The sequence below is a fragment of the Periplaneta americana genome, chromosome 6, assembly GCF_040183065.1.
Source record: "Periplaneta americana isolate PAMFEO1 chromosome 6, P.americana_PAMFEO1_priV1, whole genome shotgun sequence".
NCBI classification, from domain to species: domain Eukaryota; kingdom Metazoa; phylum Arthropoda; class Insecta; order Blattodea; family Blattidae; genus Periplaneta; species Periplaneta americana.
The window spans coordinates 94,959,455-94,971,454 of record NC_091122.1 but is presented as its reverse complement, the minus strand read 5'-3'; the positions used below and the strand labels follow the sequence as shown (position 1 = coordinate 94,971,454).

The window sequence follows — 12,000 nt, the reverse complement described above, 5'->3', positions numbered from 1 at the left end:
CAAGTGATCCATTTGTTCCAGGGGAAGTGACATGATAGATTTTGATGAACGAAATTCCTTCTGAAATTTCCTGTCTCCTAATTTCAAGATGTACTACTCATATAGCCTACTTTACCTAACAGCGCATTTAAAATATAAGAACAACCGAACAAAATACAGAAAGATGTGAATGAATTTTGAAGTGCAAGGAAATATAGTCCCATATAATACTTTTCTAAAGACACATTTAATATATACAAAGAACAGGTAAAAATACAGAAAGTGGCGCACTCAATTTTAAGGTGTAAGAAATATATTATAATTATACTTTCCCCAACGGCACATTTAAAATATAGAAAGAATTCATCAAAATACAACAAGAGATGGAACAATTCCAAGGGGTAAGAAACTATACTAAGTATATATTTTCCCTAATGGGGCATTTAAAATATGCAAAAAAATTGTCAAAATACAGAAAGACTTGAATCAATTTAAAGGCATAAAAGGTAACAACGCATTTAAAATATAGAATGAATGGATCGAAAACAGCAAAAACGAATCAATCTTAGGATGTAAAAACTATAGCCCTGTTGCTTACAAAATCTCCAAGAGAACCTGAGTAGGCCTACCAGAGGCATTTTCTTGGGAGTAAAGGCGGCAGACAAAATAGACTGACATCCCTACTGACATTAATACCGATTGTCTGTAAAAGTAGGATCCTTAATCTCCCGCCACGCTCTGGGCCGATTTGGCCTGTAATGCAGTTCGCTTGACCTTTAAGAAAAGAAGGTACGGTAGCATTTTATACAGCCTACAAGACCAGCGCTTTCTGAGAATCAAAAGAAGTGATGCTAGAAATGCTGTTACCGGTATCGAATGAGCTAGGACGGAATATCAAATAAGTTTGCTAAATTTTACTGAGCATCAATTAAGCAAGCCTCTAATTAAAGGACCAAATAACTTTTTCACACAGCAAGCAAGTTCTAAAGTTTATTCGGATAATTACTGGACATGGTTCGTCCAGGTAACACCTGCGGACTGTGGGGCTCGTTAAAATTGATTCCATATATCGACTATGTAAACAGCCTGCCAACACATCCTCTTAGAGTGCAAAGCATTAGAAACACGGAGACACTCTCTCTTTGAGGGACGAGGTCTCTCGAGAAGCGAATGTCCTGATTTTGTAAGGAAATGTCTAGATCTCTAGAACTTATCGACCACATGGAACTAGGCCTGCAAAACTAGACTAATAGGGGAGCACAAATAGCCCGTATTGCTTAAAGGGGCATACACATCTTTGTAAGTAAAAAATATTACTTTTTTTCTTTTTGTTGAATGAACTTTCCTCAATAGTATGGTGAAAAAAATTAAATATCTCTAATGTTTTTCGGGTTATGACCTAAAACGTGAGACTGTGTCAAATGAGTTGGTCATTTAAATATGGACAGAACTTCTCATTTTTGGTAATTTTGTCACTTTTTCCCAATCAAATATTTTCCTCATAACTGTAACATTTTTAAATATAATTTTGCATGCAAAATATATTCATACTGGAGAACAAACCCTGCATGTAGCATTGTTTTACCAGTTCGAATTTCTTTATCATTCATAATTTTTTTATCTAAAAAAACTTAAATTTTACAATTCATAGCAAAAAAATGCACAAAAAGTTTCTTTTTCATATATTCAACAAAAAAGGGCAGGATTTGTTAACACACTCAATATGAAGAAAATAGAGAAGAGTACTTCGAATATTCAAAACTGTGCAACGTATCAGAGAAACCAATATTCCCTGCTCAAATTGCACCTCCAAGTTTAAAAATGTAATTATCCTTAACAATAAACGGTTTTCTTGGTTGTAAAATTATTTATTAATCTGTAAGTATTGTCATTACGCCAAATTCTAGCATAAAATTGATTCAGAATATGTAGAAATTAAATTCTGAATTTTACTAAATTGATACTAGCTAAAGGTGTAGGCCTACATACCCTTGTTAAGTGTCTAACAATAAGTGAAAAATCTCGCTCGAATTGAAATCAGTCAATAAACAAATACGTCATTGTGACAATGACGACGATGATGACAGTGATGACGAGGACGACAATAAGGGGGGTGGTGGTGGTGGTGGTGGTGGTGGTGGTGGTGGTGGTGGTGGTGGTGGTGGTGGTGGTGGCGACGGCGACAATCCTTCTCGGCGGTCTTACAATTACCATGCTGTTAGATCGGAGATTACCGGGTTCAAACCCGGCCATGGTCCATGGATTTTAAAATGTGATTAAATCCTCAGGATGGCTTTCTCCAGGAACGAGGTATTGTGGGACTCATTTCCAAAATTTGTCAGCAATTTCTCGACTATGTTAAACTTCCCACTTAATAGCTACTGTACTTGAAAAAACAACACTGTAACCAAATACGCGTAAATAAAGCTCAAAATAATGAGGGAGATAATGATTAACATGGTGGTGGTGGTGGTAGTGATGGTGATGGTGATGGTGGTAGTGGTGGGAATGATAACGATTCGATGAAGGCGATTATTATTATTATTATTATTATTATTATTATTATTATTATTATTCGGCCTCGGTAGCGTAGTCGGTATAGCGCTGGCCTTCTATACTCGAGGTTGCGAGTTCGATCCCGGCCCAGGTCGATGGCATTTAAATGTGCTTAAATGCGACAGGCTCATGTCAGTAAATTTACTGGCATGTAAAAGAACTCCTACAGGACAAAACTCCGGCACACCGGCGACGCTGATATAACCTCTGCAGTTGCGAGCCTTAAATAAATTATATTATTATTATTATTATTATTATTATTATTATTGTTATTATTATTATTACTATTATTATTATTATTGCTGCAATATAATTAACAATGAGATAAGCTCTTACCTAATGTACCAGTTCGATGTCAATTTTCCATTATTTTAATATTATTCTACAAGAAAGTATAAATATAATACCATTTCCTGCAGCCCAAATCCTTATCAGAAAATCCACAGGAATTGTAAACATATTTTCAAATCATTAACAATGACAGAAACATGTGCTTTGAAAATCCTTGTTGAATTTCATTAAATTGTTGCTAGTTCGATGACTTATTCAAAGTAGGAGAGATGTTACAACATTCCGGCCTTGAGAGAGAATCCACCCAGCAAGTCGACCTGAACTCGTCAATGTTTATTTTTTCTAGCGATTATATCAATTCTGTAGACCGTGATCTTCCGTTCATTTTAAACTAATTAATTGCATCATGCACACACTGATTTCACACTTCATTCCGGTTTACGTGACTAATAAATCGCATACAAAAGACACACTTCACGAAAATTTCAATTGCGCTTAAAAGCGTAGAGCAGTGTACAATATACAGAGTAAGTAAGACATACGTTGTTTCACTAAAGAGATGAAGCTTCGTTGCTACAATATTAAAATTCACACAGAACAACCACGAGTATTCGTCACAATAAAACACAACTTTAAACTAAATTATAATTAAAATAAATATCCACAAGTAACTTAAACACTTCTACTCTTTCTACGTCACTGAATGCGTAACCTTGACGAAGACCAATACGAATGCAAATACTAAACATTCTGCTGCAAGAGTAACTCGTAATAAATAACACACATTGTTGATTTCGCCGGCGGGGTACTTACCGGTAGGCACCTCACTCCTTGCCGGTCCAAGAGAGACTGGCCGCTTCGCCGCTTTCTAGCGCTGTCATTGACATTGCGCGTCCAAGTGGGTCAGAGCACAGCTCCTCGTCCCACTTGCCTCCTATTAATCATCCCCAATTTCACTGCACTGATCTCCCTCATCTCGACACCTCACTGAACTTCGATTGTGCAACCCTATTGTTATCAAACAACGTCAATACGATACCGGCTATTTCAGATTTGTGTTACGCAACAATGTCTCCTCAACAATCATCCACGCCAGCGCAGTCGTCCGCCTCTTGCGCTGCGCTCCGCGTCGTCAAACGCACGACATGATTATCGTAAAGTTTTTTTAATCCCCCATTAAATTCATCCCTAGTTTTGGTTTCGTCCGAAATGTTAGCCGAGGCTTTCGTTTAATCGAGCATCAAGTCGAAGAAACTGACAGAAAATTTCACTTAAACTAAAATTCTCTCACAATGATGAATTCAAAAGGAGAAAATTCCAGCCTCAAAGCACAATATTATTTCATCTCCGAAAATTTAAGATACTGTACTCTAGATTATTTTACTTCAATTTTAAGCTATGAGTAAAAGCAGGAATTTATACCACAACATGAGGATATTAGGGTAGTTGTGCTTAGAATGTCGTTGCGTCATGAATATGGCCGTGACATCGGTAGTCTGAGGTCATACGACGCCGGACACAATGTAGTCGACGTGTTTCAAGTACAGGCAGCGTAAGCCAATTTGACACACGCCTAAGCAAGCACGTTCGTGTTTTGTATAAAATTATTACGTATTATAAAATCAACACAATACAATCATTGTATGTAAGGGCTATTATCGGAAAGGTCTAAAAATGCTGGTAAGGTTGAGAATAGTTGTTGGAAATCATACTTAAATTGTCACAAATGTGGTAAAACATAAGTCTGAAAAGATGTTTTTTTTTTAATATTTAGAGTTTTGCATTACAGTTTTAGAATGCCGAAAACATATATTATGGCATACAATTTTGCTTTCCCTATATTTAACTGTTACATTAATTTATTTATCACATCTATTCTGTACCTTACTTTTCATGCATTTTGTTTGTTTGGTTTCGGTTCCTGCTCCAATAAACAACAACATTCATTTTCAAAGTTTCAAATGAAAATGACCGCCGAGTGTCGGATAGTATTACATTGTACGCGGAAAAACTGCGTTCAACATCAGCTGAAACCAAGGACGCATATGTAAAATATTTCATATTATCAATTTCATTTCTATATCAAGTTTATAACAAGTGCTTTTGTCATGTGACAAAACTCTTGCAATTTTTCATAGTGAATTGAAACCACCGTATTTTTGTATTACTGTGTTCATTTTCATTTTGCTTATGTCATCTTGTAGTTTTTTGCAGCAGGAATCGAAACCAGGCGAACAACATGCAAGAAAAGTAAGGTACGGAATAGATGTGATAAATAAATTAATATAACAGTTAAATATAGGGAAAGCAAAATTGTACACCATATACGTTTTCGGCTTTCTAAAACTGTAATGCAAAACTCTAGATAAAAAAAAAAAAAAAAATTCAGACTTATGTTTTACCACATTTGTGACAATTTAAGTATCATGTCCAACAATTATTCTCAACCTCAGCAGCATTTTAGACCTTTCCGATATTAACTCTTACATACAATAATTGTATTGTCTTGATTTTATAATACGTAATAATCGTATACAAAACACGGAACGTGCTTTCTTAGGCGTGTGTCAAATTCGCTTCCGCTGCCTGTACTTGAAACGCCGACTACATTCTGTCCGGCGTCGTGTGTTCACCCCAGACTAATACAAATACACCGATGTCACGGCCCTGGCCATGAATGACGTGAAGCCTGAGGTATGCCCAGGTTACAACTGAAATGTGTTTTGTATCGCAGCAATTGAATGGGGATGCGTTTCTCATCGTAGAGTTCAGCGTTGTGCTCCGGCAATTGGTTTGTTTACATTGCAATGCGGTTCGTTAATTGGTTAACTACATAAAGCTACATTCTCACCCTCCTTATACCACGGCAGAGTTTCCTAGCAGGTACCCATGCACCTGCATTGCTAGCTTCGCTCACTGTTGTCTCTTTCAACAACGGACACTCTATGCATACCTAACTTTATAGTCTCTGTCTCCTATCTTTAGCTATGAGATTTTAATTAAGCTTACACGGTGATTGAGTTCAGAAGCACACTTTTGAGTATCCCATCGAGTGTTGAAACTTAGCACCTCCAGAGTTTAGGAACTGCATACTTCGTAAGGGCTGATACGACCTGAAGTGTCACATACTCTGTTGATCCCCTTATGCTTGGCTGTTCCAAACAACTGGACATTTTTTTTAATTTTCTGATGTTGCTATCAGATTTCTCCCTGTAGAGCAGCGTTTTTCAACACTTTTCAACATATGGCACACTAAAAGGTGTAATTTAAAATCCCGCGGCACACTCATAATCTAAACCAGTGTTTCCTAACTATAGAGAAATTTTATGGGTTTTAGGAGGGAATGAGGACTATAAAATACAAATAAATTAGATAAATTTATACCCATTAATGTATGAAATAAAATATTTTCAATTTTATATGCATTATTTTTAGTCAACATATGGGAAAATGAGAGTGTGATGAATGGCTAAAGGGCTAAAAGGATAAAGAAGCATCGAAACGAAATAAAAATTATTCACAAATAGAACTAACACACGTTTTAGTATTCTTATTTGAAGTTTATGAAATAAATGTAAAATTTAATCACAGAAAATTATTACAGTGTAATATTAGTATAATAATTATGGTATTATACACGTTTTGTTAATTTGTTAGGTGAAGGTTACTTAAGTCCCAGTACTATAGGAACTTCCTGAAATACCTTGGATTTATAGTATTGATTAGTAAAAATTGATGTGATCACTGGGAGAGCTATATGCCCACCCAGCCCGCCCTAAATATGTACTTCACTTATATACGAAAATCGTCGTAGGTGAATCAAGAATACGGCCATATTTCGTTATTGTGACAATGGGTTTAAGTGTCGCCAATAAAGTAATAATACTATACACCTAATCAAAACTAACCTAACCTTTCACATAATTACTACACACCTAATCAAACCTAACTTAACCTGTCACATAATACACACTTAATCTAACCTAACCTAACCAGTCACATAATACTACACACCTGTAGTAACATTCCTCACGTTTAGTATCATTTCGTTTGCATGTATTGCCAAACCTGCTACTCGTGTCGGAAGCCATCTAGTGGAAGTGGGTCGTAATTCCAAGAAGAAAATATAGCGATTTTCATAATAATTACATTTAGTTCGTTCAGTGTATGTTTTGTAATATATTAAATGTGTTAATGTAGCGATAATTCCATACATATAGTACAAAAAGAATTGAAATGTGTTGTGGCTGTGATAAAAAGTATTGAAAATTGGTTTATAGCGCCACATTGGCAGTGATAAAAGTGTGCAATATTCGTTCAGTGGCCAGTGGATACTCAACCTTGTCCATTTGTTATTTAAAAAATATGAAAATATACAATATTGTTACATGTTTTGCCGAGGTATTTAATGCACGATTTTTTTGTAAAGACAAATAAAATACGATATTCTAACTTTACTGACCTGCCTACCCTAGCTGCACGTCAGTCATTCTCTTCTCTACCGCTCACACACCTACACTTTGATTATTGAATGTTGATTTGCGCCGCGTTCGCTGATATTTGACTCTTATGAACCCATTTCTTTTACTTCTCTTGTCACTTTTATTTTTCCAGTTTTTCTACGACAACCTTTACTTATGTCATTTTCTCGCGGCACACCAGCGGTTGAAAAGGACTTCCATAGAGACTGATGATACGAGCTTTTAGGCTATCATAGTGATTGTGTTCAGATGAAGACTTTTGGGTTAATTGTCAAATTTCCCTGAAGATGGGACATGTCGGTATACCGTTTCGAAAAGTTGGAAACATTAAGTTTTAGGACACTGTGGAATACCCAAAAATCTGTTTTTAACTTCAAGATATTTTAACAAGTTAATCTAAAATGATTTGATTAGAGATTAAGTAATCTCATTGTTACAATCATACATAAATATGCCTAAAACATTCGCTTTCTCTCTTAATTTACTTTATTATAATATGACTGTTACAGCTAAGTTCTTAGCATAATATGGAAAAAATTACTGTATTTCTAAACAAATTATTATTTATATAACAATCAGCTTTTAACTCGATACACTTCATACAAAGACATCATTTTATTTTTACTTCAATTTTTATTGTACCTGAGTTTTTTTATGTACTTCACTCCTACCCCTCCTACTAGTAAACTTCCACACGTCCTCCACACAGAACCATGACCGAATTTGCAGTCAAAGTCGCCTTACGGTCACATTATACAGTACTGAGTGAGTGAGTGTGAGTGAGTGAGTGAGTGAGTGAGTGAGTGAGTGAGTGAGTGAGTGAGTGAGTGAGTGAGTGAGTGAGTGAGTGAGTGAGTGAGTGAGTATAGTACGTTTCAGAAATATGGTCGCGTTTTCTAGTGAAGGAAGAGCATTCAATATTGAATCAGGTACTGTGCGTCCCTTTGCTTACGTCGTATCCCGGTTTCCCCCACCTGCTTCTGCTCGCCCCTCTGTAAAGACTAGTGGCTGGGCTGTCTTAGCTCTTTTCTGAAAACATTAATTTCTGTTATGAATTGGACGTCTACGTAATATTATAAAACTGTTTAAAACAACTTAAATAAAAGGGTCTCGTTAAGTAATTAACTGTCACGTGATTTCCCTCCTTTCTACGATCCTGCGACATAACCACTTGGGCGGATAGTAGATAACATATCTAAATAATTTTATCTGTGCAGGTCGGGCAGAAGTGAAGTCTGAATTTAGAGTACATAAAGTACTCTGTTATAGAGTAGGTACAGAATTATTTCAACGTGAGTTTACTGGTAGTCTACGAAAGACGAAATTGGAAATTGGAATTAGGTACAATAATGTACAGTGAAATAATATGCACAAAAGAACTGAAGCCTGTATCGAAATGAACGACCAGTAATTTTAAAAATGTGTTTAAATATCCATATTATGATTATTTTTCAATTTAAATTCACTCTTTATATTGTACACTAATGTGCTGTTGACAATATAATATACACTGCGTAATGAATACGACCGCATGGATAGCTCAGTTCGTGAGTAAAACACTTATTGTTAATACTGTACTGTATTTTGATTAAAGAAAAACCTAATGAAAATGATCAAACTCAAAATCGTGATATTTCCTAGTTTACGTAAATGGATGGACTATTTTTCTTCCCTCCTATACCTAGTAAAGTGATTTGCTTGTATTTTACGCCAGTATCATCAGTGAAAGGGGGTAGCAAACAGTGTTTCCGGTTCTTAATCGTTAATCCAGAGGTATAGCCAGGTTATTATTAGAAGTGTTAGTAAAAATAAATAATATCCCAGTACAACGGTTATCTAGAAATGTTAAGCCTTTTAAAATGTCTGTCTGGGTCCACAGTACTTTATACTGCTTTACTGAATGGAAACTTTTTTCCTTTCAATATTTTTCTCCCTTTCTACTTTTTTTTTTTTAGTTTCGGAAATAGATGATAGTCTGAGGAGACTAAATCGGTGAATATGGGAGATGATCAATCAACAGAAAACCAACTTCATTAGTTCTCTGCAAAGCAATCAGAGACGTGTGAGCGAGTGCATTGTCTTGCAACAAAAGTTCGTCTTTGGAAATTTTACCACAACGTTCCTCCATAATTTTTTCCTGAAGTTTACATAAATAATGAATATTAATACGCTTCCGTCACAGTTTTTCCTTGGGTTAGGTAGTCTGTCATAATTATTTCGTCTTTGTTCCAAAAAAACTGATGCGAGGATCTTCATTATCTATTTTGAACGCGGAATTTTTTTTGACCAGGAAAAACCACAGTGTTTTCATTCTTTGGCTGTTCTTTTATCTCTGGATCGTAATGATGGATTATGTTTCGTCCACAGTTACATTTGATAGAAAAAGTTAGAAAAATTCCCTTCAAAACGCGGAACAACGATTTGGAAACTGTCAGTCTGAGACTGTTCTTATCGGCTCCAAGTGTTTGGGAATACTTTTAGCAGATCATTTTCTTATATCAAAATGATGACGTACGATGTAAAACACACGTTCATATGACATTTTCTAAGCTGTTTTATACGTTTTAGCTAAATTCTCCAAAATCATGTCAAGCACGACATCGATATTTTCTCAAAAACAGGTCTTCCAACACGGTGTTGATCTTTGATTTCCGTTCTTTCACTCTTACATTCCGCAACAAAATTTTTATAGTGGCGTAGAAGAACAATGAGGCCTAAATGTATCCACTTTATTGGCATAAATTTCCTTGCCAGATAATCCTTTATGACCGACCGAAACTCATCTTTATCAAAACCACATTTTTTGTTTGACAAAGTTTCTTAAAAAAAATTCGCAATATAGAAACGACTTAACGTTTCATCATCAAACATGGAGTAACTACGTATTTATCAAATAGTACTTATGCTCTTTTCCACAGTAACCATTTTCGCTTTTGTTTATAATGAAAATCAACATCCCTTAATATCGTACTTGTCAACCTTTTAAACGATCGCTTATTTTAAAATTAACAATGAAATGATCTACTATTAGAAATGCATGGTGTATCCAACAAACGCATACACTAATAATAATAATAATAATAATAATAATAATAATAATAATAATAATAATAATAATAATAATAATAATAATAATGAAATTAGAAAACGACACAGGCAATCATGGAAAGAGTTTATATCTTTTTTAGAAACTGACATTTATAAAATGAAACCCAATACATATAAAATTTTAAAATACATGAACAGAGACATAAAGGAATCCGCCAAGATAAACCCTTGCCCCAAAATAGAAACATTCCTAGACTTTTACAAAAACTTATGGAACAATCCTACTTTTGATTCAAAATTCTGGGACACAAAAAACCCAGATGAACAATGCATTACAAAAGAAGAACTACAAGAAGCATTAAAGAAGACGAAAAATAGTAAATCACCTGGAGAAGATAACCTAAATTCAGAATTGTATAAATATGCAGGAGATCTATTTCAAGAAAGATTACTAAGATTTCTAAACAGAATATATCTGACTGCCACTTTACCGGAAGAATGGAAAAATAGTGTAATTATTCCCATATATAAAACAGGAGATAAACAGAATGTTGAAAACTATAGAGGGATTAGTATCCTCAACACATGTTATAAGATATTTAGTAGGATTTTAAATGAAAAATTAAAAAAACATGCTGAAATTTTCCTTCTGGAGTGTCAAAATGGCTTTAGAAAAGGAAGATCATGTGTAGATCCATTATTTAGTATCAAACTATTGTTGGAAAAAAGAAGAGAATTTAATTTAGAAACCCATATAGCTTTTATTGATTTTGTGAAAGCTTTTGATAAAGTCCGAAGAGACCTTTTATTCGACATATTACAAGAAAAAAATATTCCAAATTTGCTATTCCAAAATATAATAGAAATCTACACGGACAGCAAAATAAGTGCCAAAATAAATAACTGTATATCCGAAAGAAAATTAGTTAATAATGGAGTTCGACAAGGTTGTCCACTATCACCAACTTTATTTAATATTTATATAAATGAAATTATTTTAAAATGGAACCAAATCTACACATCAGGAATCAAAATAACCAGTGCTCTAACATTAAATACCTTACTCTATGCCGATGATCAAGTCATAATTTCCAATTCAGAGGATAATTTACAAAGAGGATTGTATACATTAAATGAAATATTAAAAGATTTTGGGATGGAAATTTCAGCACAAAAATCAAAAGTAATGGCATTTTTAGGGCAAGACCCAGTGAGAAGTAAGATAATACACAATAACCAATGCCTCGAACAAGTGCAAAATTTCAATTATCTGGGTTGTGAAATATCTTATCAAAATGAAAAAGATGTGAACAAGAAAATTACCAAATTTACACAAATTCTAGGAATAATAAACAATACATTAAAAGCTAAATTAGTACAAAAATCTACAAGAATAAAAATATATAATACACTAGCATTACCCACCCTTCTATACGGAAGCGAGATTTGGACATTAAAGAAAAAAGACATGAACAGAATCAAAGCAACGGAAATGAAATTTTTCAGGAGAACAGCAGGATATACTCTTTTAGACCGAAAAAGGAATGAAGAAATTTTAGAACAATTAGAAGTAGAGTCAGTAGAAGAAAAAATCACCAGATACAAATTCAATTGGCTAGATCATGTAAGAAGAATGGAAAATTCA

At 34.5% G+C, this 12,000-nt stretch overlaps 2 protein-coding genes across 6 annotated transcripts in view; one reads left to right on the top strand and one right to left on the bottom strand.

Annotated features, from left to right (window-relative positions):
• Positions 1-12,000, top strand: part of LOC138701511 (U11/U12 small nuclear ribonucleoprotein 35 kDa protein-like) — a 116,080-nt gene that overhangs the window by 22,626 nt on the left and 81,454 nt on the right. The gene's annotated exons all lie outside the window — the stretch shown is intronic.
• Positions 1-12,000, bottom strand: part of f (espin protein forked) — a 415,448-nt gene that overhangs the window by 329,482 nt on the left and 73,966 nt on the right. Inside the window, exon 1 of one of the 5 annotated variants that reach the window (XM_069828469.1) lies at positions 3,640-3,698. The exons of the other annotated variants lie outside the window; for them this stretch is intronic. The gene's annotated coding sequence lies outside the window, so the exon portion shown is untranslated. Of the gene's footprint in view, positions 1-3,639; positions 3,699-12,000 lie in introns of those variants that run through there. 5 annotated transcript variants of the gene reach the window in all.